Genomic DNA, 26,628 nt, shown 5'->3' with positions numbered 1-26,628 from the left:
CTGGCCTTTCCCTTTAAGAACGAACTTAAGACTGTAATTTCTTGGATTGCAGGAGACTTGTTTTCCCACAAGGCGATGTGCATTGGGTAGCTCAGTTTCATGGCTCCTTACTCTGATTTGCGGCAGAAGGGTGTGGTAAAAGTGGACTCAGCACCCTTTATATCTCGTAACCCAGCCGAGGACTGTGGGTTCCATGCAGCAGGCACAGAGCCTCTGCACCTTCAGTTCCCCTCTCCGTAACCAGAGTCCTTTCCGCCTGGGTCCCAGGGCTCTGTGATGAGAGCAGAGGCATCACAGGAGAACTTGGGTTTCAGGACCCCAAAGACGCGGTGAGCTCTATTCTAAGCTTTTCCTCCAGACTTTTCCATACTTTGACTGTATTTCCTTGGGCTAATGGAAACTTTAACTGGATGGGTGATGACTCAATGTGGCCACAGGACCCGTGTCACCAAGTCATATAGTCTCCAACAGGAACTGGGGAAATATTAGTTCATGATGATGAAAATGACAGTGAATAATGAAATATGAGCAAAATACCGGGTGAAATTACAAAAAAGAAAAAAATCAAATAGCAGGAAGAGAACCTCTAAGTCTTAAAGAAGCATAAAGGGAACTTAAAAAGCCTAGTCATCCCAGAAGAGTTGATTATTTCCTCAAACATAGTTTGATATATAAATGAGCTTAAATATAAAATAACTTTCTTCTCTGAAGTAAATTCGCATCGGTATAAGCAAAGTCTTTAGGATGAGGATTATTTATTCATATTTCTTTAATGTGCCTTTGACTTCCTGTCCAATTTATTCATCACATGACTTTCTGTCTTATAAGCCTCAAACAAGGATATTCTCTATTTAAGATTTGTTTCTTAGAGTATTGAGAACAAAAGCAGAATATTAGCCACATTTTCTTTACTCTCTCATTTTTTTTCTTTTAAGGAGAGTAGGTTGAGGGCCAATCCTTTCATTATAAACTAATTAAGTAAAATTTTTTATATGGGTACACACACACACACACACACACACACACCCACATCTATCTCCGTAACTGTGTATCTATAGCTATCTGTATCTATCACCCCCAACTCAGCTATTTTTTAATTCTGGTAAAATCTATATAACATGAAGTTCACGTTACTTTGGCCATTTTTAAGTGTATATTTCAGTGGCATTAAGTATATTCATATCGTTGTGCAACCCTGACTACTATCTGTCCCCAACTGGGTTTTTATTTTATTTTTTTATATGAAGGAAATAAGAATAATTTTCAGTAAAATTAGAAAACGTGAAACTACTCATACTGCCTTGGTATTTGGTACAGGTGTTAAAGCTGGATCTTCTAGGAACTTAACCCATAAGAGTGTCTAATAAAACCATTTATTTAAAACTTACTTTCTTTAGGCAGCTTTAAAAGAAGAAATACAAATGACAGAACAAAACCCCAAACCATGAACACATCAACCTAACCAATAAACAAAAAGAAGAGCAAAACAAACCAACAAAAAAGCAAAACAATTACTACCAAAAAATTCTGATTATTTTTCACATACCATGGTGGCAAAGAGGAAGAGAAAGAATAATACCCAGTGTTTGCAAGGAGATGGTGGAGTAATGTATTTTTGTGGAATGTGGTTTGACCATATGTATCAGAATTTTAAATGAACATACCAGCCATCTTTCTCTTAGGAATTAATTCTAAGGAGTTAATCACACATGTGCTAGGATATATGCACAAGGATATTCTAGTATTTCCTTATAAAAAGGAAATACTAGAAACTTAATTTTTTTTTTCAGTCTGTATCAGATTGATATGTTTGCACAATGGAATGCTTTGTGGTCATTGTAAATGACAGTGCAGATCCGCATTGACATAGATTTATATCACATATTGTTGAATGCAAGAGGTGGTTACAGATGGACATGCATAGTATTCCATTTATATAAAAACATATATTTAAATATACGTGTGTGCACATAGATGGTGGGTAGACAGATAAATAGGTGTCTGAAAGGATCTCCACTAGAATATCAATAGTCTTTGGTTAGATTTACTTCCTTTTTTGGCTGCTATTCTCTATTATGTGTGTTTTTTTTTTTCTACTATGAGTATGCTTTATTTTTTTACTGTAAGAAAACAAAATTATTTTCAACTTTGAAACAAAAATTAAATAGATCAGCATATTCAAAGATAAACAGTATAAAAAGAGAATAATAGGTACAACTCTGTACATATAAGTTTGATAACTTAGATGAAATGGACCATTCCTCAAAAAAAAGAAAACTATCACAAGTCACCTGATACAAGATAATTTGAGTACCTCTATAATTATTAAGGAAGTTGAATTTATAATTTAAATTCTCCTAAGAAGGAAATCTCCAAGCCTGGATAGTTTTACCAGAGAATTTAACCAAATATTTAAAGAATTAACACCAATTTAATATCATTTCTTTAAAAAGTAGAAGAGGAGGAAACACTTCACAATTCATTTCACAAAGCTAGTATTACATTCCGCCAAAAGCCGGGTAAAGACAGCACCAAAAAGAAAAGTACAGACTGATATCCTTTGTTAATATAGCTGCGAAATTCTTTAACAAATTATTAGCAAATAGAATTCAGCAGGATATGCAAAGATTTGTATACCATTACCAGAGATGCAAGGCTGATTCAATATTTGAAAATCAATTAAAAGTAATCTACCATGTTAAAGGCTGAAGAAGAAAAATCACATGATTATATTACTTGATACAGAAAGAGCATTTTACAAAATTTAACACCCATTTATGATAAAAGTTCTCAGAAAGATAGGAATAGAGGAGAACTTCCTCAACTTGATAAAGAGCAGCTGCGAAAAAACCTGTAGCCAGTGCTATACTTAATGGAGAAAAACTGGATGCATGCTTTACCCCTGTTGGTTTGCCAGGACTGCCACAATAAAGTACCACAGACTCGGTGGCTTTAATAACAGAAACTTATTATATCACAATTCTAGATCGAGGTGTGAATAGGGGCGGTTCGTTCTGAGGCCTCCTTGCAGATGTCCATCTTCTCTGCTGTCTTCACATGGTCTTCCCTCTATGAGTCTGTGTCCTAATCTCCTCTTCTCATAAGGACACTAGTCATATTGGATTAGGGCCCACCCTAAGCACTTCATTTAACTTATTTACGCCTTTAAGGACCCTATCTCCAAATATAGTCACATTCTGAGTATTTGGGGTTAGGACTTTAACATATGAATTTCTGGGAGAAGGGGACACAATTTTAGCTCACAGCATACCTTGAGGTTGGGGACAAGGCAAACATACCCATTTCATCACTTTCATTCAATTATATTGTTGGCAGTTCCAGACAAGATAATAAGACACGAAAAAGGAAATAAAAGGCATACCAATGCAAAAGAAGAAATAAAATTGTCCCTATTTGCAGATAACATAATTTTCCTGGTAGGAAATCCCAGAGTATCTACAGGAAAAAAAACAAAAACGAAACAAAACTCCTAGAACTAAGTAGGTTCAGCAAAGTCATAGGATACAAGATAAACGTACAAAAATCAATTGAATTTCTGTGTGCCAGCAGTGAACACATAGACACTGAAATTTAAAATACAATACCATTTATAGTTGCTGTTAAAAAAAAAAAAAAGGAAATATTTAGGTGTAAATCTGACAAAACCTGTGGGATTTGTATGTTGAAAACTGTGCAAAGTCGATGAAAGAAATCAAAGCAGACCTAAATAAATGGCGAGGCATCCTGTGTTCCTGGGTTGGAAGACTCACCATATAAAAGGTGACAGTTCTCCCCAAATTCATATATAGGTTTAATGTAATTCCCATAAAAATATCAGTGAGATTTTTTTGGTACTGATAGATAAGATTATTCCAAAATTTATGAGAAAAGGCAAAGGAACTAGAGGAGCTAAAACATTTTGAAAAAGAATAAAGTGGGAGAAATCGGTTTACTCAATTTCAGGACTACTATGTAACTATAGTAATTAAGACTTCGGCACTGGTTGAAACCAAGACAATTGATTAATAGAACAGAATAGAGAACCTGGAAACGAGATCCACATAAATATGCCCAACTGATTTTTGACAGAGATTAAACAGAAGCGTGAAATGGAAGAAAGGTAACTTCTTCAATAAATGGTGCTGTAGGAACTGGATCTCCGTAAGCAAAATAATGAACCTTGATTGAAGTCGGAAGTTCAAAAACATACAAAAATCAAATCAAAATAGATCATCGACTTAAGAGTAAAATATAAAATAATAACATTTTTAGGAAAAAAATGGAGAAAACCTTCAGGATCTAGGGCTAGGCAGAGTTTTTAGATTTGACACTAAAAGCAAAATCTTGGAGAGGAAGAATTGATAGATTGGACTCCATCAAAATTAAAACTTATGTTCTTTAAAGACTCCCTTAGGAGGATGGAAAGACAAGCTCAGAGTGGGAGAAAATATTTGCAAACCATGCATTCAGCAAAGGACTGGTATTTCGAATACATAAAAAATCTTAAAATTCAATAGTAAAACAAATAATCCAATTAGAACCTGGGCAAAAGACAGGAAGAGACATTTCACCAAAGAAGTTACAAAGATGACAAGTATGTGAAAAGATTCTGAACAGCATTAAGCCATTAGGGAAATGCAAGTTAAAATAACAATGAGACATCACTACATGTCCAGTAGAACGGGTAAAATAAGAAATCATGACAACACTAAATGTTGGCAAGGATGGAGAGAAACTGGATCTCTTATACATTATTAGTGGACATGTAAAATATTACAGCCATTCTGGAAAATAGTTTGGCAGTTTCTTGTAAGATTAAACATGCAACTGCCATACAAACCAGCTATGGCCCTTTTGGGCGTTTATCCCAGAGAAGTGAAGACTTGTGTACAAAAACCTGTATGTGAGTAAATTAGAAATATAGCAGCTTCATTAGTAATAGCCAAAACCTGGAAACAACCTGAAGACTTGTGTACCAAAACCTGTATGTGAGTAAATTAGAAATATAGCAGCTTCGTTAGTAACAGCCAAAACCTGGAAACAACCCAGACGTCCTCCAACAGGTAAATAGTTAGACAAATGGGGATACATCCATACTGTGGAATACGACTTAGCAGTATGAGGAGAGAACTATTGAGAAACATACACACCGCTGATAAATCTCTAGAGAATTAAATCCCCAAAGATTATATACTGTATGATTCCATTTATATAACCTTTGGTACTGACAGACTTATAGATGAGGAGAACAAACTAATGGTTGCCAGGGGTTGAGGAGGGAGGGAGGTAGATGTAGCTGTAAAAGGCCACCACGAAGATCCTGTGGTGACGGAGCTGTGTCTTGACTGCGTCAGACTGCGTCGTTGTCAATTTCCTGGCTGTGATTTGCAGTATCGTTTCCCAAGATGTTACCACTGGGGGCAGTTGGGTGAAGGCCAGACAGGATCTCTCGGTGTTATTTCTTACGGCTGCACGCAAATTTATAATGATCTCCAAATAAAAAGTTCAACTGAAAAAAAAAGTACAAAACTGCTTGCTCTGTTTTCTGGCTCCCTTTCTTGGCATTTGCCTCCGTCTGTTCGGGAGGCCGTGTGCTGATTCTCTTCCTGTGCCCCAGGAACCATGTGAGTTCCCCAGAAAGGGTTGCTAATGACTCTTCTAAATATGGCAAAGGGGCTTGCACTTCGGCAACCCGTGTGGGAAGGAGCACAGACATTTCCTTAGCAGGTTTCCGTGCTTGTAAGTGGCCGAAGTTGGCAACAGGGGTGTTAATGAATTACAACATGACTTGCCATGGGAGACTCCACGAGCAGAAAATTAGAGGTTAGAGTTCTCTGCTATGCTCCCTAAAGCTTGAGAGGAAGGGAGAGGGGAAGACATCGGTGAATAACTCTAAGTGGTTTGCAGCATTTTGCAGCCTTACTGTGACTTCTTCATGCCCTGCCCCTGCCCCCACTGAAGGATACATTTGAATTTAGGTGGATGCTTCTGAGATATCTATCTTTCCAGTTCATTCCTGGATTGTTTCTTTGTAGTCTCTTTTTTTTTTCTTTTTCTCTCAGTCTTGGAATTTTTAAAATTAAGGATTATATGTATGATTGCATGCCTGTTTTAATTGCCAAAAGGGGGAAAGGAACGCCTATGTATTGAGTGACAATATGTTGTACTGAGCATTTTACATTTGTTATTTAATCCTTTTAGCAAGTTAGGCATTATTTCTATCATTTTCTAGATGAGGACAGTAAAGCTCATCTATGTGACTTCTCCAAAGGTCAGACTGCCAGTAAGTACCAGAGGCAGCATAAACAACCCAGGTAGACACCTGGTTCCAATGCCATATCTATCTATCTATCTATCTATCTATCTATCTATCTATCTATCTATCTATCTATCATCTACCTATCCCGTCCCGTCCCATCCCATAAAAATCTACATTATATATGTTGAACTTTCACTCATATGAATGGCATGTTAATTCTAAATTAAAATACTGAGTGCATTCTCTAGGATGGCAAAATATGAGTTTTAAAAGACATTTCTAGCTCAGGTAAATATTAACAAATTGCTTTAGAGTCTTAAGTGGCCTCTTTGAGGAGGAAGAGTACCTATGGCCAAATGAAATTTTCTCTATTGATTTGGTGATGTCATTTAAACTGACACACTGTAAATCATAAAATTCTAGCCTGGAATACACGCAAGTTCAACCTCTCTAGTTCACGGATAAGGAAACTGAGTCCTAGAGTAATGGACTGGCTCGACACTGCACAGTCCATTGGCACCCAGATGGACTGTCCCCAGCCCAGTGCTCTTCCTGGTGTAGCGTGTTGCTACAGAAAGAATGCTGGTCTCCTTTTCACGCTCATAACTGCTTTATATGGGACAAAGCCTAACCTAAGGTGTAAGATCACACACTGCGAAATCACCTGGCTCCACCTCCAGGATATGTGACAAAACAAGCTATTGACTCCACAAGGCCCATTTCCTCTTTCGTGAACTGGAGTAACAATAGTACCAACTTCCTGAGAAGGTGGTGAGGATGAAATGAAATATTACATGTAAGTGCCTAGAACACAGTGAACACTTGATAATCCTTACCTATGATTCAAGTAAGGGGTTTGAGAAGGTGTTATAAAGAGCTGCCAGGCATTTATGGAGATGATTTATTTCTAAGGCATTGGAGCCAGGTCTCTGCTTGGGTTGCTGTGTTGCCCCTGGCACTTACTGGCTGTCTGACCTTTGGAGAAGTCACAGAACCAGTCCGAGCTTTACTGTCCTCATCTAGAAAATGATAGAAATAATGCCTACCTTGCTGAGAGCATTACATAACAAATGTAAAATGCTCAGCACAACATATCGGCACTTAATATACAAGAATCCCTCTTCCCCTTTTCCTTATTGAAACAACTATGCACCTTTTGGTGTGAAATACTGTCTTTGGCTTCCAGGTGGACGCAGAATTCAGTCACCATGACTGTGGCCATAGTTTCATCTGGAACAAAACTAGCTCTAAAACTCATTTTCTAACCTAGAGTTTGACAACTGCACTTTAGAACATGTGCCATAGCCATTCATAATTCATGTTTGTTTATCGGTTCAATACTTCAAGAGAACAAGTTGGGAAACATCAGGCTGCAGAGGAAAGGCCAGGATTCGGGGCTCATAGAACCTCGGGCAGGAACGCGGAGTGCTGTGGCTTGCCGTGGGCTCTGGGCGGGTTTCGCAGTCATCGTTTCTCATTCAGGGGAGATCAGAGAGGAAAACCCAGCCCTAGAAGGGCTGCTGTGAGACCAAGCTACATGTAACACAGGAAAGTAATAACAGCCAATATCGATTGAATATTTATTGCGTCACGCATTCTTCCAGTTAACTCATTTAATTGTCACAAGCATCCTGTGAGGTAGGTACAGTCACCTTCATTTTGTAGATTTAAAACTCTGGCACCAAGAATTGATGTTACCTGCCCAAGATTACACAGCTAGCTAAGGGGTGGAATCTGAATTTAAAGCAAGCCATTAGCTGCCAAGCTTTACTGTTACCTTGGCATATAGTAGGTAATGAATATTAATTCACCATCCTTTCACCTAAGATGGGCTTGTTGAACTGGAAGCCGATTTCAAAGTGGAGGAAATGAGAGCCCCACATCAGAAGGAATGAATCCAGGAAATAGATAATTAATAATGAGCATAATTTCTTGCATTTAATGATGCAATAATAAACTCTAGGAGCACAGTAGAATTTTAACTAGTACTAAGTGAAACATGTTTAAAATTTTTATGGAAGAGTTTTAAACCAAAGCCATGGAGAAGGAATGATTATAAAAATCAGAACAGAAAAAATAAGGTCACAGGAAAGGGAATTAATATTTATGGAGCATCTGTTATGTCCCAAACACTATGTCAGCTGATTTACCAAGCTGGTTTTGTTTAATTTTCATAAACATCTCTGAGAGATGCAGCTTGTCTTGGTGCACGGATGAGGAACCTGTTTCTCATGGGGGCTAAGAAACTTGCCTAAGCCCGCACATCTGGCAAGCGTCAGAGCCAAGATTCAAACTGGTTGTGTTCGAGTTCCTGGCGGACAGTTTCTGCTCCATCCCAGCGTCTGTTCCAGGGGTCACATCTCTCATGACTCTGCTAAGCTTTGTAAGGCATGAAGTGTCCTTGGCTGTGATTTTCAGAGCCCATTCATGGGCTGTTCCCGGAAGACCTTGTTCTTAAGTACTGTGGAGCTGTCGCATGGGTGGGTGCGAGGTGGTGGGGGGGGTCTCCTCCTCTCTGAGCCAAGGCGAAGGCTTAGCATACCATTCCTTTCCTGTCACAGGCATTGACATTCAGGGGCTGGCTCTGAATTTGGCAAGGGGCCAAGCTTGAGACTGAATTTTGTTCCTCTTAAATGCACAGAAGCCTGAGGAAACAGAGAGGCCCATTTGGCAGGCCATACAGGGAGGGGTCTGTTGATATGAGCCGCCAGGGAGGTTTATGGCAAAGAATTAGTTCCAAGGCTGACGGGCATCGAGGTGCACAGCTTGATCTAAGCCTTTGCTTCTAGATGCAGAGGAGAGATGTTTGTCTTCTTTGCAAACCCTGAAGGACACCAGTCTTGAGCCATAGGGAGCAGAGACTGGGAGTAAAAAGTAAAAGAATAACTCAAATCTCTGTGATTGGGACCCACATATCAGATATGACAACACAAAGGTGGGCTTGAGGCACGCAGAGACCTCAGCAGTACATTGCATCAGGGAGCTTGCACCCAACAGGGAGAAAGTGTGAGCTGTCTGAGGGGGGCCAAGGGAACTCGAGTGTGAACACATGGCAGACACACTCCTAGAACCCCTGAGAAGGAGGGGTTTGCACTGAGTTTGAAGAACCCATGCCAACAACTGGGGTAGATTGAAAGAAGTAGTTCTGAGATTATCGCACTGATCTTTCTCTATTTCCAGGTAGGTATGATGAAGGAAAGATGGGTTAGGATATGATTTTAGAGTATGTCTTATCCCTAGAGACATCATTTATCTAATGGAGGAGATATCTCACAGATGTTAATTAAATAGTCCCACAAATATGTAACTTGGAATGGTGATAAGTTCTATGAAGGAGCTGGTGTGTAATGGGGAATCCGATCTGGCCAGCGGGTGAGTGAATAAGGAAAGGTTTCTTTGGAGAAGTGATGTTTGCATTGTGTGTGTGCACGTGCTTGCATGCATGCACGCCAGATATGAACAGGTCAAATAAACGACAGCCCTTGAGAGGGGCAGCAGCACAAGACTCGAGATGTTTCGTCTCTGATTTGCAACACAAGGTTGCATTTATGAAAGCAGAAGTTAGTGCTGGGAGGGTCTGTTTTGCACAATTGGGCAGCTTGGCCTTCCAAGGCATGTGGACTGGGGGCATCTGATGACCTGGACTCCGCTTAGGACTCGGTCACCAGCAGGTTGCACGATTTCAAGCAGATTTTATAACCTCCACTTTGCTGCATGTGGAGGAGGGAAGGGAAGGAGTGGCGTCTCCCAGGTGATTCTACGGTTCCTCTGGTGCTTAAAAAAAATGTAATAGCGGCTTTTAAAGAGCCCTCTGATATTTCACTTTCAGAGAACAAGCTCGTTCTTTTAGCTTTGCAATTCCTAAGAAGTGTCCAGTCTTTCCCATTGCCTCTCAGCATCGGCCTTAGGAGAACAGAGTTTATTTTGCCATCACGTGAGGTCTCATTATTTTATTGAACACATGTTGTCATTCATTACTTGACACCTGGTCCAGATGCTGACTATTCAGAGACTAGGATGTGTCATTGTCCCACTCAGTACCCACAGCCCACTGTCAACTTAGAGGACAAACATTTCATCTGGTGAGTGCAATTAAAGTGACAAATGCCTTGCAGCATTTGGAGGAAGAGTGGAGGAAGGCCACCTGGTACATGTGTAAGAGTAACATTGTGGGTTGCACTTGGAGATACAAAAAATCAGGTACGTTAAACCTAGTGGATGCTTAATAATGGCTGCGGCCGAACGAATCATATTGCTGTTCTTCTAACTTCAAATGGTTAGATGGCTCATTCTAAGACCTCCTTTATTGTTCTTCCATGTCATAAAAGAAAAAAAGTAATAATGGTTGCAATTGTTATGATTACAAAGAGCAACCTGTCTCTGTGCACTGGCACCTGGGTGATGCTTACCTGCGCTGTGTTTTCTCCCTGACTTACCTTTAGGCGGTTATTTCTACAGTGAATCTTTCTTCCTAGGGACTAGGGAGACGGCCTTTGGCCATTTTCATCTGATTGTGTAAGATCTTAGAGAGGAATGAGTTCCTCATATGGAGCACAGGAGACAGGAGATAAAAACCTGGAGTAGAGAAATTGAATACCAGTTTCCTCCCCAGGACGGACGCACCCGAGGGGGCCATAGGAGTCGGTGAAATGATGCCGCCATTGCCCGGAGGCAGACAGCCCGAAAGGCTGGCGCGCTCCCGTTTCCCTTTAATTCGCTCTGAACACTTGGCTGTAGTCAAAAAGTGCAGTTGGAAGACCTAAGTGCGCATCATCAACTTCAGAAGAAAAATGTTACTTCTACGCTGTCTGTGAAAACATTTACCTCCTCCATATGCTCCCGCACTTTCCAGAGAGGGGAATTTGCTCAATGAAAATTGAGAGCACATTTCTGAAAAACTGTTTTCTATAAATCTTGCAAATTACTGCGCTCAGATATTCTGGTTGTAGCCCGACGGGGCTCTGGGGAGCGGTTATCGGGGAAGTAACCCCGAACGGCAGTACCATCCTGCGCAGACGGGACTGGCCGCGCCCGGCGTGACCTTCCTGGGCAGGAGGCATTCACGTGGGCCACCTGCGTGGCCGCGAGCGCTGTAATTAATGGGGCGCCGGAGAACCGTTTCTTCTCTATGAGCTGCTGCTAATTAGCCCTCCTGGAGATACGTATCCCGAACCGCATACACGGTGTCATGTTCCGACTGCTGCTCGCTGGCCGGGCTCACACGAGCATGCGAGCGGCGAGGCTGACTGGCTCCAGCACAGCGCTGCTGCGGTCCTGTCTTTTCTCCCCACGTGGTCCCACTTGAGAACTGCGGTGACTGAGAAACCCACAGTTTCTGCACTTTTTTGGGGGTGGTTGGGGGGTGTGTGTGTGTGCATGATTTCATTAGCAATATCCCGAGTATCAAATGTACTGAATGGGTTTGAGATCACTGTTTTACTTCCTTTTCACTTGTATGTTTTGGGCAGCTGTGACGTGGAGCATGCTTCTGCCCCTACATGGTCAGGGGAGGTGGACTCTCCTGCAGGGTCCCCGTGCAAGGCTGTTGAGGTCACCCCCCTACACAAGGGTGCCAGGCGAAGGGGGCGAGAGGGGCCTGGAGTCCAGCCCGCTGCCCACCCATCCAGCATGTGTCTTTGTGCACGTTAGAGCCAGGCATTCCGGTTTCAGAGTCTGAATTCTTGAGTACTCATCATTTTGACTTTATAAACTAACTGTATTGGGTGGGCTCCCACGTCCTGGAAACCACCTTTATCATTTACCGGCTAGCACTGAAGCCTCGCGAGAACAGGAAGGATGGAGCAAACCTCCGAAAGCCAGAAGTTAAGTTAGATCCCAGGATACTGTCTGTGGTTGGTCTTTGCTGGAGAAAGAACCGTCTACCATAGTACCCCATACCTTGCTTTACTTCTCCCTTTAGTATCGAGGTCTGTAAGCAAATAGACAGGATTACTCATTCACAGCCTCAGCATTATAGTTAACCTTCGGTTAAAAACTTACAGGGTTTGAATACTAGTTGGCAAGTTATGAAGCTTCAGTGCTATAAGCCACAGTATCTGGCAGTCCAGAGATGTTGGCGTACCATCCAGGGGGGTCACGAAGGTCTGGTCCACCTGGGTCAGGGTTGTGTGGTGACTGATGTTTAACGACAGTGGTTGCGATTCTGCTGAGTCAGACTTCTCAGGCTGATGCTGTGTCCTTGGCCGTGGGGCACTGGAAACATGGGGCTTTAGAGGCAGAGCCTCAGCCCTTCCCAGCTGAGGGGATTCGAGCATATTACTTAGCTTCTGAGGTTCCTCATCTCTAAAATGCCTTCTTCCCATAGTTGTTAGAATTAAATAAAATACGTAAAGCATCCAGCCCGGAGCCTGGAGCGGCATCACAGGCTCTTAATACATGTTAGTCTCCTCCTACCCTCTTTTCAGAATCTTTAATGATTTCTGTATTAGTTGCCTAGGACTGCCATAACAGAGTTCTAAAAATCCGGTGGCTCAAAACAACAAAAATTTATTTTTACAGCTCTAGAGGCCAGAAGTCCAAAGTCAAGGTGTTGGCTGGGCCATGATCCTTCTGAAGCCTCTAAGGGAGGCTCCTGCCTGGCCTCTCCCAGCTTCTGGTGACTTCAGATGCCCTTTGGCATGTAGCACCGTAACTCCATATCATCGCTGTCTTCTCCATGTCTGTGTCTTCACTTGATGGTCTCTGGTGTCTCTGTGCCCAGATTTCCTTCTTTTTATAAGGACACCGGTCATATTGGATGGGGGTCCACCCTATTGGTCTCATCTTAACTTGACGACATCTGGAAAGACCACATTTCCAAGAAGGTCACACTCACAGGTACCAGGGGTTAGGATGTCAACGTGTCCTTCTGAAGGACACGATTTAACCCATAACAACTTCCTGTCTTCTGCAGGAAAATAATATCAGTGATTATGTAGTAACTTTAGAGTTTCTAGAAGGCTTTATTATCTCTGCTCAGAGAGACAGGACTTTATATTTTTTTGTAAAGAGGGGAAACGCCCAGTCAACCTCGATGGTAGCTTCGTTACATCAGGTGGAGATGTCAATTTAGATTTGCTGCAACATTCTCTTGTTTTGCTAAAAATCACCAGAAGATACCATTTTTTTCATTTAAGATTTCACCACAATCACTTTTCCATGTTGCAACATAGTTTCCATAATTTTCACAATTGATATATGATCTAGTTAATGTACACAATTTATTTCCTGGTTGTTGGATATTCACAAAACTCTAAGCGAAAACGTCTTGATGAAATGACAAATGCAGCGGGTGTCCTATGAGTGAACAGCGCCACCAGGCCAGTCTGCCCGAGCCGGTGGCACGTTCTTGACGGTCGTGCACTGGAAACAGAGTAAGCTGTAGAATCCGAGAACGGGAGTTACTTCTCAGTCCAGGAGTCAGTCACGTCTCAGTCTTGGGGCTTTTCAGGTGTGTGAATTTGGCATATTGAAAAAGAAAAAAAGAAAATCGGTGGAACAGTGTTTAAAATAAGCACATGCTTATATTCATATGAAAACCTGTGTCCCTGTCTGGCAGAGAAGGATCTGCAGGATCCATACAAAAGCTGAAGCAGGGTGAGTAAGCCCTGAGAAGTAGGGGTGGAGTGAGTAGGGGCTGAGGAGATTGGTCACATTTTGCTACATGTACATTTGTTTCAAAAAGAGTGCACTTTTCCTGGTTTTTAAAGAATCACTTCAGTTAACTAATTCAAAACCAAATTGACCAATTCAAAAAAAAGCACCTGTTTTAAAAGCAGGTAATCATTTGAAACTAAGGGAATCTGACATTTTGAAAATACCTCTACCAATACCTCTCTATCACCAATTGGAAAAGACAATTATGGAGAAAAGACAATTTGAAAAGAGAAATAGAGAAGAGAAATTTTTATTCTCACCGTTGTCTCTGATTATATTTCCTTTGTAACCCACTAATGGTTCATTCAGATATCTGAGTCTCTTTAATCATCTTCCTTTTTAGAGAAAGAAAACACTAGGAAAAATTAAAAACAACAACAACCAAATATATCCTTTGATCGAACTCTGAAGAAGTATTTAGGATTTTTGCTTTTGTTGTCGCTAACGTTGTTTTTAATAGACTTCATTTTCAGCTGAAACTTGATTTTGCGAGGTAAGCAAATATTCTTTTTTTTTATACAAAATTATCCTTAGTTTAAAAAATTCTGGAATGAATATATTCAGTAAAAATTTCAGTGTTTATAAGTCTCCTTTATATAATACTAATGATTTCTCAATTACTTTTTCGACAATGTTTTCTCAACGGTTGCATGGCTCGGCATGACATATCATGTGTTGTTACCTTTAATGCCTGCTTTTGAAAAAGCGGCGTATACTGGTTTTAAAAATGAGACTTTTTCCCTTCTACTGTCCCCACTCCCATTCTAACACATACTTATTAAAATATGAGGAAGTTAGTGATGTACCTAGGAAATAAATTACTTTTAAAAAATGTAATTTCCTTATTTCGTATTCTTCAATATCATTCTAATGTTATTATTCATTTAATTTCTAACTGGCTTATAGAAAAGGTCTTTATAAGAGATCATTCCTTTTTGATTTATACTTATGGAAGGGTTACTAAAAGTTTTACAAATAATTGGGCCTGAGAAATCATATTTGATTTATTAATTATGTATTCATACAAGTTGGTAAGATATGTTTTCAGTAAACATAGCAAGTTTCATCATACGTGATTGTTGATAATGGTCGAAAAAGATCAGTTAATGTTATTTGAAAACTTGACAGAAAAAAACCTGATGTGATTCTGACGAGTGAAAACAAGAACTAAGTTCGGGCTGAGAGGTCATTGAGGATGTTTCGAAACAATTCATACGTCACTAGTAAGAATACAAAGATGGTTTAAATGACCTTATGTACCTATAGGGTTGTTCACTGATTTGTGTAATGCTTCTTGGGGCTACCAGTTCTCATTATTCTTTAACAGTATCAGCATCAACAACTTTATTTAAAAAGAATTTATTAGTCACCTCACTATACATGACAGTATGCACTGATGATACCCAGAGAATTCCATACACGTACACACAAATCGTGGCTGCTGTTACAGCATTTGGCATTGTGCCGTCTGGGAATTAGGTAGCATAAACATGGCTTCTCTCTGAGTTTATAGATTAAAAAGATGGACCTTAATGATTCGTGTTGCTTCAGTGGGTTCTTAGATTTTGAATCTCTTTTAACTGCAAGCACAGAACGTGGCACATGAGAGCAGCTTCGTAAATGCTTGCTGCCTTAAGACATGACCTTCAACTAAACGCAAATAAAAGTGTCAAGGAGACAAAAGTCTCAAGAAAGTCAATTAAATGCTGGTGCCACATGCTACAATACCAACTTGAATACTGTGTTTTGTTTTGTTTTTTTAGAGAGAGAAACAAAAACACATTCTTCTGTGTAACTAACATGTAGCTAACATAATTAGATTTTATTTTCAGATCTTAAATAATGTGGGCTAAAAAATATCATTTCTTTTTGTATGAGAAATTTGAAACATGTTGAAAAATTGAGAAAATAATGAAATCTCAACATTAGTAAATCTAATAATGCAGTTTGCATATTAATCAATTAAAGGAGAATAATCAAATGATGATCTCATCAAATGCTGAAAAGACACGATAGAATTTGCTACATAGTCCTATTTTAAAAGAATTTATTAATAAACTTCATGTCATGATAATGGGACATTAGGGCACTCCATTAAAGATGGGAATAGGGTAAGAATTCCACCCCCACATTATTTTGGATCTTTGTTCCATATCACACTCAGAAGCATATTCTAAATTAATTAATATTTAAATATAAAAAAAGTTTTGTAAAAGTATCAGAAGAAAGTATAGGAGGGTTTTTTTTTTTAAATAAACAATTACCTCTTTCTCTCCCTCTATTCCTTCCTTTTCCTTTCCTTCCTCTCTTTTCAAAATTTTTGGTCTTGGGCCGGTGGGGAAAGGAGGAGGGCGGGGAAATCAAAGTGAGGCAATGAGATTGACATGTGCAAGGTCAGAGGCTGGTCGCAAAGTGTACCGCTTACCCTTGAATTTCTAAGTACCTTTGGTGCACTGTAATAACCTCAATCAATCTCCTGGCAGCCAGCCGGGAGGTAAGGGAGGAAAGAATGTGGGACTGGGAACAGAGAAAGTGCCTGGCTCAGCAAGAACCCAGCGGGGGTGTCCAGCTGATCAAATGCAAAGCTTCGGAGTGTGGAGGTAACGTGGACCTGGCACATGGCAACAGGACACTGAGCCAAATGATATCTGGAACCAGGGGAGTTGCATAAACCCCATGATTATATAATTCCCCAGAAAGATTCTTTTCTGATAACATTTCAAAGGAGGCATTTTGAATCATTTCTCCAGAAATTATTTTGGTTAATCAGAATTAGCTCAGTAACAAGGGAAGGAGCATCTCTATCTCTTCCAATCGAACAGAATACTTTCCTGATTATTAGCAAGCCGGGTTATACAAGACTTCTGTACCACAAGAGTGAAATCCTTACTCTCTGAAGGCAAGTGTTTCACTGATTCCAACATCGAGTTAACCTGTTACCTCTTATGTTTCTTTGTAGATTACGAGCTCCCAGTAACAGGGAGACAGGCCATCAACTTGTGTTTCTTGGGATGCTTTGTTCTATAGCACTGTAACGTGAATCTCTTTCCTAACTCAGGTTATATAAAACCTCTGTCTGTTCCCCTGGCACTTTATTTCCTCTACATACAGGATTCGGGGAGTAAGCTTATTACTCTTAACGCGATCTACTTACAACCCTACAGGGCTGGCAGGGATGTTGCAATATTGTTAGGGCAACATCCAGGTATAAATCTCCTCCCTCCGTTGTCAAGTCTTCAGCACAAGTCAATCATTTGTTTTTGCTTCACTACACATTGATGGCTTTTGGTATTGATCACAGGTCAATTAGCAGGTTTTAGCCAATCCAGCATTTTTAGTGCTGTATGTAACTTCGATTACGTTGGCTCCTAGAGAGAGGAGGTATTCTGGACTCTGAAGATATAAAGTGTTTATTTAAAACTCTTATCTTACTTGTGGCTGCATTTTTTTTTTTTAATGTGTTTGTTTCAAATGATATCACCTTGACTTCTAGGGCTCCAAAGTGTTGCTCCCCCTGCCCGACCTTTCATTTGGATTGTCAGGTGTTCCTGCTTAAAACCCTAAAAAAAAAAACAAAAAAAACCCAAACCTCTTGATGTTTCTAAGATTACACATTTCTAAAGCATTGGGCTCTCCTGTTTGCTCTGTTACCAGTTTTGAGAACTTGAGATTCCTCCTTAAGGATTCCTCATCTTGGTCCTTGGAAAGAACAAAAGCCACCCAAGTAAATGTGAAGATCTCATTGGCTTTTTTTCATGAATCAGGCAGCTTCCCATCCAGCTACTAGAACAAGTTTGATGAACTGTACAAAATAGAAGGTTTTTAAAGGCAGAAAGAGGGTGGAACTAAAAAGTTAAAAGAATGGATTATTTCCAGCAAGGACACGTTCCCGCAGTGGAAGGCTGGAGGTCTTATCAGGTGGATCATTTCACTGGTGCTGACCAGGAAATTCAAGAGTGATTTAAAAAAAATTCTTCCTGGGAGAGACTGCAACTGCAATTAAGTTAGTTGTGAAATTTTGGTTTGGTGCCAAAATGAGTCACTTCTTAGCAAAAGTGACTCATTTTGGCTGTTTCTTTCTTTTAACAGTCAACAGAGAAGACAGTTCTAGCAGAAGATCTTTGACGGGGCTGAAACCTGGCTCCATGAGGATGCTTCTGATCCACCCAGTGCATGCAGGGGAGAGAGAGGGGGAGAGGGAAAGACTAGGGTTTGGTTTCCTTTAGCGCGAACGAGGGCAAGTGCAGCTCGCGTGTGGCGGTTGTGACTTGCTCTGTGACCAGATCCGCTTTCTTGAGCAGAGCTGAAGGCTCTGACATACCAGCTGCTTCTTGGCTTCGAAAATCGTAAGCGAGGCTGAGTTAAGGTAGAGACACGACCGATTGGGTGGAATTCAGAGTTATACTGGGTATGACGTACGCCAGCTTCAAAATCAAATGAACAAATACACACACATTACGATCCACCAGAGAGCATGCCGACGAATAGGTCAGAAACAGAGTCTACTTGCTATGTGGTCCAGCAACTCCATTCTTAGGGAACACCCGTGAGAAGGGAAAACCTACATCCACATGAAAACTTGTACGTAGATGTTCATAGCAACATTATTTATAATGGCCCCAAAGTGGAAATAACCCAGTGACCCCTACTGATGAATGGATAAGCAAAATGTGATATATCCATGCAGTGGAATGTTATTCAGCAATAAAAAGAAATGAAGTACTGATCAGTGCTACAATGTGGATGAACCTTGAAATATTATGTTAAGTGAACAAAGCCAGACACAAAAGGTCACTTCTGTATGATTCCATTGATATGAAAGGTACAGAACGTGCAAATCCATAGAAACAGAGAATAGGGTTGTGGTTGCTTGGGGCCGGAGGGATAGGGGAGAATGGAGAATGACAGCTAATGGGTATGAGGTTTCTTTGATGAAAATGTTCTAAATTTAAATTGTGCTGATGTTTGTATCCAAGTGACTATATTAAAAATCAATTAATTCTGTACTTGGGTAAATTATATGGTATGTGAATTTTACCTCAACAAAGTTATTTTATATTTATTTTTTAAGTTATTTTATTTTTAAAGAAAGAAACAGCACATTTAGAAGGAACCAGTGAAAGTAGAGCATGGGCAACAGACATTTAGATCTTGTGTGGCAATTGGGAAATTGCGTCTCAACCCCATGGCCTTCTTGGCAGTGTCTCCTGCCTACCGCCCTCAAGACGATTTTCCTAAAGGCCCGTGTTCTTGCATCAGAACGGTCACCAATGCCCACTGCCTAAAGTATTCTTGGTCTCCACCCGCTTTTCCAACCTCGTGTCCACCATGAATCCTTTATTCCACGTTGCCTGGTCTCACCTTTTGCCAAACCCTCCCATGCAATTCTGTCGATTCACACCATTCTTGCAGTTTATATATGTCCTCCTAGCCGCCACCTTTTCTGCCCTGCAGAGATAAACTCTGCAAATCCCACCGTTTTCTCTGAGTGCCCAGATCACAGCGAAGTCTCCTTTCTCCAACTCTCGTCTTCCTCGCTGTCAGCCTCACGTGTAACAATCTATACAGGGCCTGTGTGAATAGCAGAGTGTCACACACTTTTTTTCTTTCTTTCTTTTTTTTAATGTCTACAGCTCCTGGTCTTCCGAGGTGGTCTCCCATCCAAGTACTAACCAGGCCCGACCCTGCTTAGCTTCCGAGATCAGATGGGATCAGGCTTGTTCAGGGTGGCATGGCTGTAGACTGACTTGGGTTTTGAAGGGTCCCCGATACTATTGCCCCTTAACTCACCATACAATCAGATGATAATGGCCAATACATTAAAAAGTTAAGGATGACAAGAAATTATCTTTTAAAAATATTGTTTTCATGGACGTGGTTCTCTAGTGTAGCGGTTAACATGTCTGCTTTACACACAGAAGGTCCTGGGTTCGTGCCCCAGTGGAGCCACGGTCCATGGTCTACGGCCACACCACCCTGAACAAGCCTGATCTCATCTGATCTCGGAAGTTAAGCAAAGTCGGGCCTGGTTAGTACTTGGATAGGAGACCACCTGGGAAGACCGGGTGCTGTAGGAATAAATAATAATAATAATAAAAATGTTTTCCTGTTGCTGAAAAACATGCATTTGAGGATAGAACATTTGGGAAATAGAGGAGGGCCAAGGGAAGAAAATAAAAATTGCTGTAATGTCTCCGCCCAGAGATAGCCGACATTAGTATCTTCCCGTATGACATTGTACACACGCACGCACACGTGCGTGTAGCAGTTTTAAAACTCAGATGAGCAGAAATGTAATTTCTTTCCTGATCGAATTCAGCCTGCTCCTCAGCTCTCATTTCTGCTGATGAAGGAAAAACATTGTCTTTTGGTTAAATAATCACTCAGATTTAGGGGTCTCCTCATCCTTTTCTCCTGCCCTTACTCCCACCTTTCCAGCCTCTTTTCACGTTATCCTATCCTGCAAATGGCTGGAATGGTGAAATGATCATCTTTGCAAAACACAGGTTTCGGCACGATGCACCCTGCCCTTGCCAGTTTGCCCAGCTCAAGGACCTTCAGTAGCTCCCGAGGAAAAAGTCCTGATTCCTCATGAGCCTTGCGAGACCATCACAGTCTAGCTCCAATCTCCCTGCTGTTCTTACTGATGCATCCTGCCCGCTGGACGCGAGAGTATTCACTTTTTTCCTGAACACAAACAAATACTTTCAAGCCTTTGGTTCACTCTGTTTCCTCTGCAAGGAACACCCTTTGCAGCTTTCATCACCAAGCAAATATCTTCTTCAATGCCCAGTTGTTTATTATTATTATTATTATTATTATTATTTTCAATGCCCAGTTTAAATGCTCCCTTCTCTGGCTTGACTTATTAATGGTGGACTAATCCTTTTCTTCATGTTCTCCCTTAGCACCTTGTACCTACCTCTATTACCGAACTAATTATACTGTTATTAAAATTCGTGGGTCTGTTCCCTCCTCTGCAGTGTGAATTTATTCACACTTACTTTTATTCATTTTTTTTTCTTTTTTCTTTCCAAAGTGGAGGGTTTTTTTTTTTTTTTTTACCCGGAACATTAAAGGTACTAAATAATAGTTGGGATAAAATGAAATAATATCTCTCAATACATATGTATTGGTTGATTAAAGAATATCAGGATTGAGAAGCCCAGCAGGTGGTAGATCAAAAAAAGAAAAAATACCGGAAGGGGTAAGAGATACAGAAAGAAGTGTAGGGTCCAGGTGAGGAAATGCTGCCGGCTGCGTTATTTGTTAGGGGTTCTTTACAAGCTGGCAATGAAAAGATAACTGTCCCTCTCTGATTCCTCATTGAACCTGGAAGGAGAAAGTCACCGAATCCTCACGTAGCTGTGGCTGGCAAGGGACCGCTGCTGCACAGTCTGTGGAAATGACTAATTCTAAAGCAAGAGCACGGCTTCCTAAATGGTTACCTGCGTCTGTCTGACAATTAAAAAGAGACAAATATCCACCGATGGATAGATACACAAATGGTGTAGTGAAATGGTATTCAGCTTTAACAAGGAAGGGGCTCTGTCCTGTGTGATGATATGGATGAACCTAGTGGACACCATGCAAAGTGAAGTCAGCTCTCCACGAAAAAGACCAATACTGCGTGATTCCACTTATATGAGGTACTTACATAGTCAGACTCATAGAGACAGAAAGTAGAATGGTGGTTGCTAGAGGCTGGGGGTTAGTAACGGTACCAGAGTGTCAGTTTTGCAAGATGAAGAAGGTCTGGAGATGAGCGGTGGTGATGGTTGCACAGCAGCGTGAATGGACTTAATGCCCCTGAAACGTACACTTAAAAATAGTTAAGATGCTAAATTCTATGTGTTTTTTACTGCAATTAAAAGTTAAAATGATTAAAAAGTGTAAGAGCATATGACCCATTGTTTTATTTGCTATAGGGGAGAATCCAGGTTTTGTGCGGCCTGAAGCTTATAGAATTTAGGGGCCTTTTTTATAGAAAAAAAAAATTACGAATAGGAAATAAGGTAAGAAAGCAGATATTTATCAGAATGAGAATAGGAAGGGATTGTGTAAGTAAGGGGTCTTGAAACTTACTTTTTCTTACTTTCAAGGAGAATCTGCTTCTGCTGATCATAAAAGCTTTAGATTTTCTCCTGCTGCTCCTGTGTGCCTTGCGTGTGTGACAGCTGTGGCTGTGCTGGGGAAGGTTTCCTCGTATGTCATAGTACAATGTGGGTCACTCCTGTGCTCATCAGTGGCTATGATTAGGTTTAAGTCAGCACAATTGTCAGCTTCTTCTTTATTTTTCCTAGGCAAGCAATCGAGCTTTCTGTCCGGTGTAGGCCCATTTTATCTCTGTATCCCACCACGCTGTATAAGACTTCAGTAAGTATAGCTGGGCCAGTCTTTGTGTATAAAGTTAATAATATGAGTGCCTTTGGGTGTTTTTCTAGCAAGCAACCTTATACTGGTTGCTTACACTGGTTCCTTGTCAGTCTTTTGGCTCTAGGGTCGTGACAACAAGCACAAACATAAAAACGAAAAAGAATTGTCTTTTGCTTTTCCAGTTATTGTCTTTTCTGGAGAAAAAGCAGTACGAGTGGACATGGGGTGGTGAACAGGCTCCATGGCGATGGTCGCAGAGGTCAAGACCTTGGGAGTCAGCTGCTTCTAAATCTGGTGGATTCATTTTCAGTTGCAAAGAATTCTTAGGAAAACGACAAACTCAAAATGCAGAAGGGGAATTCCTCCGGCAGAGTTTCTGAGAAAAAACATTCCTTCTTTTGAACAAAATCTGAACTGTAGGACTCCCTCTTCCTCTGACTCATGTTTAATTGTAGTAGGAGAGAACTCGATGGCTGTTCTTAAAGTCATTTATTAGCTACATTCATTTTTAGGTTCTGTTTAAACCACAAGATATAAATAATGAGAAATTATTTTGAAATAAAAAGAAAAAATCATGATGTATTTTTTATATTTAACTCGAGAAGCATGGCGTGAAGTGAAGTCAAGTGGGTCATGGGTAAAACAGCGCTTCAAATATCAGATTTCCTGAAAGACCTTCTGGTCTCAGCTACTGTGGGTTGTGTATAAGTAAATCCTTCAACTAATGAATGACAGTGAGAAGGCCCTTAAAAAAGAAATTACTGTTTTATCTAATTATAGAAACAATCATGTATATTTTGGAGGAACATTTTTATTTACATAAAAAAAAAAGAAAAATGTTCTGTAATTCTGTTCAGAAATCATCTCTGTAAACCTTTAGGTTAATGTTTAAGTGTATTTTCCTGCAATGTTTGATATAGGTAATAATTTTTATATAAAAACATACGATTTGAAAACTTAGAGAATATGTTAAATAGACTCTTTGCACTCAAGAATTTAACATTCAGAGTTGTGAGTATTTTTAGCAATCTGGAAGGTCCATGACATGTAGAAACACAAGTTTGCTGACAAACTGGTGGGAAGCAATGAGTCAGCTGGTGGGTGAGTCACACAGTGGCTGCCCACATCTCAATTTGGCTTTGCTGTTCTCTATAGGGGAGAAGCAACTAATTGAATATTTGTGGTTACTACTGCTTAGTTCCTCCCAATACACATTCTCCCCATCATAGGTTAGACATTTTGTCATCAACTAAGAAGATATTTTTAAGTGTATTTAAGTATATTTAAATGTATTTCCTTCATAAATGACTTAGTGTTGGCCAATGAAGTGTAAATAGACATGTACACAACTACTGAGAAGTATTGTTTTCCCATTTCTCCTGGGTGGAATATGATTGCGATGGTTGGAGATCAGCATCCACTTTGGACCTTCAGGATAAATGCCATAGTCATAGGCTAACTATGAGCTGGAAGGATGCTGGTTCCTGACAGTTTTGCGGAGCCACCATACCACTTTTGGGCTTCCTTTTATATGAAAGAGAAATACATTTCTATCTTATTTAAGCTAATGTAAACATTTTTTGGGGGGTGGTTCTTATATTCAGTTAAATTTGATTCTAGTGAATACAGGCTTGTTCAATGTTATTGTTTATCCAGTGTGGGAAGTTGCTGACCTGCTTGTGTAAACTAGGATGAAGCGATCTCATCGTGCAGGATAGATCCAGGAGGCATCCTGGTCTTGGCTTAATGTCTATGTCTCTTCCTGCCATGTGCTGTCCCCTGGGACTCAGGACTTATGGACCCACCAGCAAGCATAGCTCTTAAAAGCTAGGCCTTCCTCTGTGTTTCTGCAGTGGTTGGGCTGGTGGTGGGACAAGAAGTCTCTCTAGCCTCTGGGGAAAGGCATACTGGCCAGTGAGGGGTACGGCTAAGAACAGCCAGAGGTGAGGGCATTCACAGAAGGGCTTTTCCTAAGGTAGCTGTTGTAAAGGTGTGTGTCCAGGGACACCTGAGATTCTCTGAGACCCTTTCAGAGAGTCCATGAAGTCAAAATTATTTTCATAATAATACTTCCACGTTACTTATCTTTTCCAAAAACTTTGAAAACTGCTCTTCTAGGTTTTCCTTAAAGAGAGCTTGTCTCGACCACACTGACACAATAGTTCAGAGCCAAAGCTGGAGAGAGTCGTCACATCAGTGGGTGGCGAATGGTTCTGCCTAAAGACGCTCTCCTGGGCTCTGTAATCTCCAGGGAAGATGGACCCATGGTCCCAAGGGTGGAGGAAAGTCCAGGGAGGTGGGTGTTACAGCTGAACTGTGTACCTGCCAAATTTGTATGTTGAGTTCTAACCTCTGGTACCTCAAAGTGTGATCTTATCTGGGAGATAGGTGATTTTTTTTTTTTTTTAAGCTTTTGGTTTGGCCTTATTTTCTTCTTTTTTAAAATCGAGGTATAATTGACATATATAACATTATATTAGTTTCAGGTATACGACATAATGATTTCACATTTGAATGTATTGCAAAATTATCACCACAATAAGTAGTTAGTGTCTACCACTATACATAGTTACAGATTTTTCTTTTGTGATGAGAACTTTTAAGATCTACTCTCTTAGCAACTTTCAAACATACGGTAAATATTATTAACTGTAGTCAGCATGCTGTGACTATATATTTGAAATACTCATTTAAAAAATTTCCGTTGTTAGTTTCCCAGAGTTTGAAAAAAGTTCTGAAAAGCGAAATGGACAAAACTCTACAGTTATTTTTGCGAGAGTAAATAGGGCCCTAAGAGGACATCTCCACCTCCCTGATTTTATGGATAAGGGAACCAGGTGGCACGAGACTGCCCAGCTGGCCCCCGGTGGCTGTCTAGAGTACTGCTTCCTAATGAGGGAGCCGGTTAGACGCCCCTGGCTCCAGGTGCTTCACACCAATCCTTGTTTCTAAGGCCATCTAGGCCCCCCAAAAGGGTCGGGGTGTGCTTGGGGTAGGAGAGGAAGCAAAAACACTGATGCACGGTCTTCTGTCCACCCCTCTGTCCCCTTTCCTCCCCCACCAGACTGGAAGAAGTGAGCATTTCTTTGTCATGTGCCCTCCTTCTCAGCGGGACAGTAAGCCTCCTGGCTGAGTCAGGGCTGCCGTCTGGGAGTGAGAGCGGTCCGTCTTCTAAACCGTCCTGGGCAGACGGGGCCAGCCGGGCAGCCTAGGCCTGGCTCTCTGAAGCCTACGGGGTTTCTTCCACATATGCTAAAGGGGCTCCGATGTGAGCGGTGGGACTTGGGTCTATGTTGTGCTGAAGACACGGAGGAAATCTTTCTAGCTCGAAAAGTAGATTTCAGCTAGGGAAACTCCTGTTCCCTAAGGAGAATTTGGAGACGATTGAGAGCATTTTACTGCGACCGTGGCTTCAGTGTGCTACTGGCTTTTAGTGAAGTGAGGAAATGAGCATGACAGTCCCCTTGAGGAATAGTTGCCCCACTTAAAATGCCACTGATGGTGACCCCCTGAGAGGCTGAGCAGAATTTCCTAAGCTCGCGTTTTTCAGGTTCCCGCTTCTCTTGGTCTGGGTCTCCGTCTCAGTGATGTTTTCTGGGAGTGAAAGGTTTCGAGAGGGTATAGTTTAAAGAAGGGAAATGATATACAGAGGTAAAATATTTGCAGAATCTTACCTTCTTACAAAACGAAGGCCTCAAGCTCTCTGTGATCGCTGGAAAGGAAACTGGAGCACGAGCTAGACAGCTCACCGAGGACCAGAGGGTGAGGCGAGAGCGAGGCGTGATGCCGAGCAGTCAGACGCAGGAGGAAGGAGAACGGATGTCCTAGCCTCAGCCCATGCCCAGCTCCTCCCGGGGGAGGACTGGAGATCCGGCCCGGAAATGTCTGGGTAACTTTACAGGTGGTTGTATAACTATATGCACAGTTCTGATCAGACATGAAATTCCAACTTACAGAAAACATTCAGGTCTTGTAACATAAAGCTGCTTTCACAGGGCAAGTTTAGCGTCAAGATTCTGAAGTTCAGAGTGGCAAAGATGACGAGGCTCCCCGGCGGAGGCCTGTCCCCGGGAGGCTGTCCCGCTGCCTGGGTGCCGTGTGGTTAGAGGCCGGAGAATCCCTGCCACGAAGCCAGCTCTCGACAACTTCCAGTTCACACAGCGGCTCTTCTTTTGCTTGTAACAAAATTAGTATGATACTAAAATTAGTACTGATAATCTTCTTGGATTATAGTTATCTGTGAACTCTCTAATATTTGTTCAACAGGTATTGCAACCCCCTTCTAGCCTGTCTTCCTTTACTACCAAGGCAGGAAAGCTAAAACATTTCCTTGACTC

At 41.1% G+C, this 26,628-nt stretch overlaps 1 protein-coding gene, 1 non-coding gene and 1 pseudogene across 2 annotated transcripts in view; 2 read left to right on the top strand and 1 right to left on the bottom strand.

Moving 5' to 3' along the window:
- Positions 1-26,628, top strand: part of LOC120613171 (translation initiation factor IF-2) — a 57,174-nt gene that overhangs the window by 17,359 nt on the left and 13,187 nt on the right. The gene's annotated exons all lie outside the window — the stretch shown is intronic.
- On the bottom strand, positions 19,540-19,658 carry LOC120613675 (5S ribosomal RNA). Its single transcript, XR_005655753.1, has one exon. It is a non-coding gene; the product is annotated as a 5S ribosomal RNA (ribosomal RNA).
- Positions 19,874-19,992, top strand: LOC120613714 (uncharacterized; annotated as a pseudogene).

This window comes from Pteropus medius, unplaced genomic scaffold (assembly GCF_902729225.1).
Source record: "Pteropus medius unplaced genomic scaffold, Ma_sr-lr_union100, whole genome shotgun sequence".
In the NCBI taxonomy this organism is placed as follows: Eukaryota; Metazoa; Chordata; class Mammalia; order Chiroptera; family Pteropodidae; genus Pteropus; species Pteropus medius.
The sequence above is the reverse complement of the archived record's forward strand: the minus strand, read 5'-3'. Positions and strand labels throughout refer to the sequence as shown.